A 7,663-nucleotide genomic window follows, 5' to 3' on the forward strand; every position below is an offset into this window, starting at 1 on the left:
AGACAAAAGAAACACAACCCTCTCAATTTAATCAGTAGATTTTTTGGGAAAAGAGTTTGAAAATAGAAAATTACTGTTTCTGGGTTATTACTAAAGTATTTAAAAATATTTTTATTAATGTTTAGAGGCTGGTTTATAAGACCAAGCAACACATATTTGTTATTCTAAAGCAATACTATAGCGTAAGTGGCTGCATAGCATAACTAACTTTTCTTCCATTTCTTAAATGTATGTAAGTAGGCTAATTATCAAGTCTAATTAAGGTGTCAAATCATGAAAGACCAGTATGTTTTAAATTCATTAACTAGTTGTTTTTTTTTTTACTGTCATAGTGGAGAACTAGAACTGATCGAAAATTCAATTGTATTTGGGTATGCATGAGGTCTTGAAATTTGTGTGATGAAAAGTATTTTGAAGGTAAAAATTTGAGATTAATAGATTTTTTCCCATATTTAAGTCATTTTTATATATCCTGATAGTGAATATCATCTTATGCTATGAATTCACTCTCCAACAGATGGCGCTAGCTCTCCTCAAGTAAGAGCTGCTCTGGTCTACTCTTTTTTTAAAGGTACATGACCTTGAAGATGACAAGTGATGTGGTTGTATAGAATGTATTGTAAGCATCCTTCCATTGCCCCTACACTTTGGTTTATTAGATATCATTCCACACAACCCATTGGAGAATCTATGGGGTACCTTCTTATGAATTTCATTTCTTTCACTGTAGCTATAGCAAATAATTTTAAAGTTTATTTATATGGTAATAATGGATACTATTTAGCTTTTTCATTAAAGTTAGTTTAGAGAAGGCCTGTCACTAAAAATGACATTGGAAAAAAGAAGAAATATGAAATAAATTAAAAATGACTTTGGGTCTTGAGAATTTGGAGGTGGGTGTTTCTTCCTAACTTAATTTGACAACAGTTTAGTGATGATGTACTGTTGTTAAACGTAGCACTAGAGAAACCAAGATGGCGGCTTAGGTTAACGCTGGAGATTGCTGCCTCGAACAACCAATTCAAGGGTACACCTAAAAGACGAAACGGACATCATCCACAGGAAGGCTGGCTGAGTGGAAATTCTACAACTAGGAGGAAAGAGAATATCATACCCAGACTCAGAGGAGGCACAGTGCTGAAGTGAAATACTCAGGTGCCGAGTACGCGCGCGGAGCGGGCTGGCGGCGGAGGGCGAGGTTGTTGTTTTCAACCGGGAGGGAGTTTCAGACTCTGAGCTCCAGATCCGGGCGAGTCTCTAGGACCCAGACTCAAACGGGAGAAGCGGGACTGTCTGGCTTCGGTCAGAACTCGAAGGCAGCTTTCTCTCCGAGGTTTGCAGCAGTTGCTGGGACTCTGTGAGGCAGAGCCCCTAGGGACGGAACTGAGAGCAGCCATAACTGCTCGATCCGGCCCGCCCTGTAGATCCCCGGGCACCCACCCCGCCCAAGCCCTGCGCAGAGCCATTTGCCGGATAGCCTCAGGCAAACGCTAGATTAGCATCGCCCTAGAGATCCAGCACAGAAGCTCTCCCACTGCAGACACAGCTGACTCTCATAGCCAGTTAGCCTGGAGGTCAAATCACCCCCACTATTGCCGACAACAATCAAGGCTTAACTACAACAAGACTGCGCACAAAGACCACTAGGGGGTGCACCAAGAAAAGATAAAAAAAATGCGGAGACAAAGAAACAGGACGCAAATGTCAGAAATGGAAGATATAGAGCTCAAAACCACACTTTTTTTTAAAATTAAATCTTTATTGTTCAGATTATTACATTTGTTCCTCTTTTTACCCCCCACAACTCCCCTCCACCCAGTTCCCACCCCACCCTCCGCCCTCACTCCCCACCCACTGTCCTCATCCATAGGTGCACGATTTTTGTCCAGTCTCTTCCCGCATCTCCCACACCCCTTTCCCCCCCAAGAATAGTCAGTCCATTCCCTTTCTATGTCCCTGATTCTATTATGATCACCAGATTATTTGTTCACTTGATTCTTAGATTCACTTGTTGATAGATGCATGTTTGTTGTTCATAATTTGTATCTTTACCTTTTTTCTTCGTCTTCCTCTTCTTAAAGGATACCTTTCAGCATTTCATGTAATACTGGTTTGGTGGTGATGAACTCCTTTAGCTTTTCCTTATCTGTGAAGCTCTTTATCTGACCTTCAGTTCTGAATGATAGCTTTGCTGGATAAAGTAATCTTGGTTGTAGGTTCTTGTTATTCATCACTTTGAATATTTCTTGCCATTCCCTTCTGGCCTGCAAAGTTTCTGTTGAGAAATCAGCTGACAGTCGTATGGGTATTCCCTTGTAGGTAACTGAGTTTCTTTCTCTTGCTGCTTTTAGGATTTTCTCTTTGTCTTTTGCTCTTGGCATTTTAATTATGATGTGTCTTGGTGTGGTCCTCTTTGGATTCCTTTTGTTTGGGGTTCTCTGCGCTTCCTGGACCTGTAAGTCTATTTCTTTCACCAGGTGGGGGAAGTTTTCTGTCATTATTTCTTCAAATAGGTTTTCAATATCTTGCTCTCTCTCATCTTCTGGCACCCCTATAATTCTGATGTTGGTACGCTTGAAGCTGTCCCAGAGGCTCCTTACACTATCTTCGTATTTTCGGATTCTTTTTTCATTTTGCTTTTCCAGTTGGGTGTTTTTTGCTTCTTCGCATTTCGAATCTTTGACTTGATTCTTGCGCTCCTCTGGTCTGCTGTTGGGTGTCTGTACAATATTCTTTATTTCAGTCAGTGTATGCTTAATTTCTAGTTGGTTCTTTATCACAATATCGAGGGTCTCATTAGATTTCTTGAGGATCTCACTACATTTATCGGCGGTCTCACCAGTCTTTTCGAGGGCCTTACTAAGTTTATCGGCAGCTTCTAGACAGTTCTTGAGAGACCTTACAAGTGTGGTTTTGAGCTCTATATCTTCCACTTCTGACATTTGCGTCCTGTTTCTTTGTCTTCGCATTTTTTTATCTTTTCTTGGTGCACCCCCTAGTGGTCTTTGTGCGCAGTCTTGTTGTAGTTAAGCCTTGATTGTTGTCGGCACTACTGGGGGTGATTTGACCTCCAGGCTAACTGCTCAAAACTAAGATGCACCTACACTGAATTGATCTGAAAAACAGAAAAGTCTATATTAAGAAAAAAATTGTAAATGGAAGATTATAAGAGAGGGTTTCGCATGCCAGCAAAAGTTACTGGCGTGCCATGTTTGGCACGCCTGCCAGAAGTTGCCCATCCCTGGCCTAGGCTATGGTCTCTAAATATCATTTTTTCCTAAAAGGAATCATGACTTTGGAAGAGTGAGTAAGAAATATCTTGTCATATCAGAAAGAAAGAAGCTATCAAAGGCTTCTGGAGTCATGTTAAAGGATCCAAAAGACAATACTGACTAAAGAGAAGACAATTGAGTATCAATAAGAATAATAAGTGCAATGAAGTAAAATATAAAATACTTTTAATTGTACAAATTCATAATTATACTAATAAATAAACCTTTTGATCCTAACTTTTCTGTACAAACTTACACCTCAAGGTAACCCAAATGGTTGATGAGGGAAATTTTATTTCTAAAAGTATTTCAGTCAATAAAACAAAGAAGGAATGACCGAATTAGAATATTACAATTTTGTAACCTTGAATGAAATCATGGATCTAGGCAATGACCATAAATGGCTGCTAAATTATACAGAGAAACAAGCAGACTTTATGTGCCCTCCTGAAGGAAGTTCACATCAGTATACTCTTGCAAAACACTGAGTCTGGTTTAGCCTCTAGCTCAGTACTATCTAATAGAACTTCCTATGACAATGGAAATATTCTATGTCTGCACTATCCAGTACTGTAACCACTAACTACATGTGATTATTTACATTTAAAGTAAAATTTTATGACTTAGTCACACTAGCCACATTTCAACTCCTCAGCAACCACATGTAGCTAGTAGCAGCACTATCAGCTTTCAGGAAATAAAGAGGACCTTTCATTCTCACTTTATTTACTATATCCATAGCCTCCAAAATATCCTCTTGTCCTCTTTATTATTATTATTTTTGTGATAAGAACACCCAAAATAAGATCTACTCTCTTAGCAATCTTTTAATATTGTCTAGTATAGGCCCTATGCTGTATAGTAGATCTCTAGGACTTACTCATCTTGCAAAACTGAAACTTTATAACCAGTGACCACTTCTCTCCAGCCATTGAACCAACAAACACTGCCCCATTTTTAATATAACTACCTGTCAAAGGCTCATTTTTGTCATATTAACGAACAGTCGACCCATGAACCAGGAGGTCGTGGTTCGATTCCCAATCAGGGCACATGCCCCATGTGGGCTCAATCCCCAGTAGGGGGTGTACAGGAGGCAGCCAATCAATGATTCTCTCTCATCATTGATGTTTCTATCTCTCTCCCCCTTCCTCTCTGAAATCAAAAAAATTATAATAATAATTTTTAAAAGTACATATTTTTAAATGTTAACTGGTAAGAAACACTTAAGTTGGCTTTCCTATCTTTTCTGATCAGCTGGAAGTTTCCTCTTGTCTGCTCTTTCCTTATTTGTTTGGTCTCACACACTGTAGCAAAACAAAAGGGGAAAGGCATTTTATGCACAAGACCTTCTGAATGTTGTAACAGTATTTTCCTCATCAGTTTTATTGGAAATTTCTAGGTTGCTTCCTGTTTCATCTTCCATCATGCCTCCAATGACTAGATGTTTATTAATTTTAGACCACACATTTTTAAAATTAATGACTTAATTACTACATCTCTTACAAAGCATCTTAAGTATTTTAAGCACCCTCTGGCCATCTATGCCATCCATTCCTGCTAGCAACCTTACCAGATGTAGCACCAACATGACCAAAGAAGTTTGAGAAGTGAATCCATACTAAAGGTGATTATTAACCACGGTCAAGGTGTACGCATTGACAGAGGCATCTCTTAAAAGACCCTCAAACACATGACTGGTTCCAATATCTAAATGTATCAATAACGGCAGGGGAGCAATGAAAGCTCTCTTCGTTTTCCTGAAGCATAACCTCAGGAGAGAAATATTCTCATCTAGCACAAGCAAGGCTATGTCTTCACAGTGCTGTCATATACAAGCCCCGGGGAATCGGGGCAAAGACAAAGCCTGGCCCCTGCAAGAACCTCACTGTCCTCATTTCCAGGGATGGCTAAGGTCAGCAGAGCAGCTCATGTCACTGCCAAGAGGGAGGGAACCCAAAGGGAGCCTCAAGTAACTGAGTACCAGGGCATTCCAGGCTTTAAAATAGCTGCCTTCGCCTCGTGGGCCATGCGAAGGTATCTACGCCGAACGTAGTAATCAAACCTTACACCAAGAAACACATCTCTGTCAGACATTTTTGCTCCGTCACTTTGTTATTGTTTTTTAATTTACAATATTATCTTAGTTTCAAGTGTAGAATATAGTGATTAGACATCTATGTAACTTATGAAGTGATCACCCTGATAGGTCTAGTACCCATCTAACACCATACAGAATTATTACAATATTATTGACTATATTCCCTATGCTGTATTCTTCATCCCTGTGACTACTTTTATAACTGGCAATTTGTGCTTGCTAATCCCTTTCACCGTTTTTACCCATACCCTCAAATCCCCTTGTGATCTGGCAACCACCAATTTGTTCTCTGTATCTATGAGCTTGTTTCTGTTTTGTTCATTTATTTTGAAATCATATGGTATTTGTCTTTCTCTGTCTGACTTATTTATAATAGCCAAGATATGGAAGCAATCTAAGAGTCCAGTAATAGATGAATGAAGAAAGAAGATGTGGCACATATATACATACAAAAAGAATTAAATCAATCCCTTTGTTTTTATTTTCCAGAGTTTCTTCCTCAGCTTAAATTTTTCCTCCCTAGTCATTCACTCCCTGGGTGGTTTAATTCTCCCCTTGGTATAATCATCATGCATAGTAGATAATGTGGAAACAATTTCTTTTTTTTTTTTGACATAAATTTTTATTGGTTTCAGAGAGGAAGGGAGATGGAAAGAGAGATAGGAACATCAATGATGAGAGAGAATCATTGATTGGCTGCCTCCTGCATACCCACACTGGGGATCGAGCCCACAACCTGGGTATGTGCCCTGACCGGGAATCAAACCATGAATTCCTGGTTCATAGGACCACGCTCAGCCACTGAGCCACACTGGCATGGCAAAAACACAGTTTCTTTATCTCCTCCACTTTCCTTATCACTACTTCTAGTCTCTTAGATGGCGGTGTCACCTCCTTTCTACATGACTATCACACATCCATCCATTCGCCCCTAACTGTCCCATTGCCCACATTTTGTTTGATGACTTTACCATCCACCCAGCTGTTCACACTAAAAACCTCAGTCATCTTTCCTCCTTTTCTCCATCACGTGCCCCCCTACCTTCCCAGCAAACACATTCAATCAGGCATCAAGTCTGGTCACTTCTGCCTTCGGAATGTTTCTGGAATCCTAAGACTTTGCAGGAAACTTTTAGCTTGTCTCAGACCAAAATCTCTCTGTTTCTGATTCATCCTCCATGAGGTCATTAATTATTCTTCCAGAAGAAAAACCTGGTTTTACCTCTCCCAGGCTTAATAATATCCAATAAGTAGCCATTGTCTAGATAAAATTTAATTCCTTAACAATGTGTACACAATTCCTCTATGTCCCTTCACCCCTGATCAAAATTCACTTTTCAGCTAACCTACTCTCTTAGTTGGCTGCTTTCTGAAAAATGACAGCCAGTTGGTTTTTTTTAACACCTTACCCCAGAAGAGATTTCTTAGTGTGCTACCTAGTACCTGATATCAGTTAAAGAGACATATCTCTGGAGTTACCTGTAAGTATTTTGGGTGCAGAAGGCTAGGGGGATGTTGTGAACAACCAAGATCCTAAGGTGACACTGTATTTGCTTGCTCTGTGTGCCGGCAGTGGCAGCCCCCAAGTCACGCAGTGCCAGGGTATGGTTCTGGAGGAAGTTGTTCAGGTTAAATATCTGCATTATCTCCGTGGATGAAATCATTTTAAAACTTGATTCCTTTCCCACCCCAGCACCTTCTGTTTACCTTTGCTCTTCCTTAATTTTCTTCATTTTATGTTTCACTTCTCTCAAAATATTTTTTAAAATTTTTTTATTGATTTCAGAGAGGGAGAGAGAGAGCTAGAAATATCAATGATGAGAATCACTGTTTGGCTGCCTCCTGCATGCTCCACTCTGAGGATCGAGCTCAAAACTAACTGTGACCTCCTGGTTCCCAGGTCGAAGCTCAACCACTGAACCACGCCAGCCAGGCTCAAAGTATTTTCTTCTTCTCATTTAGGTCATGCTTTGCAAGTTTGTGTTGGGGATTTTATTACCTTATTTTATCCTAATTAAAAAACAAACAAACCATATTAGTCTGTTGTCTTGCCAAAGAATCTGAAGTCCAAAATAATATCCAGTATCATCTCATATATTTGGCTAGTATTTCAGTCAGAAATAATGTTGCTTCTCCAGAGTAAAGGAATCTTTGATTTACTCTTCCCACCAAAGCACTGAATGAGAACGGACAGCAGTCCAAGGTTGACTCCAGGCCCCAGGGGCAAGGTTGATCCCCGGGTTGGGGGAGGAGGGCTGCACACAACTCCTGGCCAGGTTAGTAGGTGCTT

This window comes from Myotis nattereri, assembly GCF_964212035.1.
Source record: "Myotis nattereri genome assembly, chromosome: 6".
Classification (NCBI taxonomy): domain Eukaryota; kingdom Metazoa; phylum Chordata; class Mammalia; order Chiroptera; family Vespertilionidae; genus Myotis; species Myotis nattereri.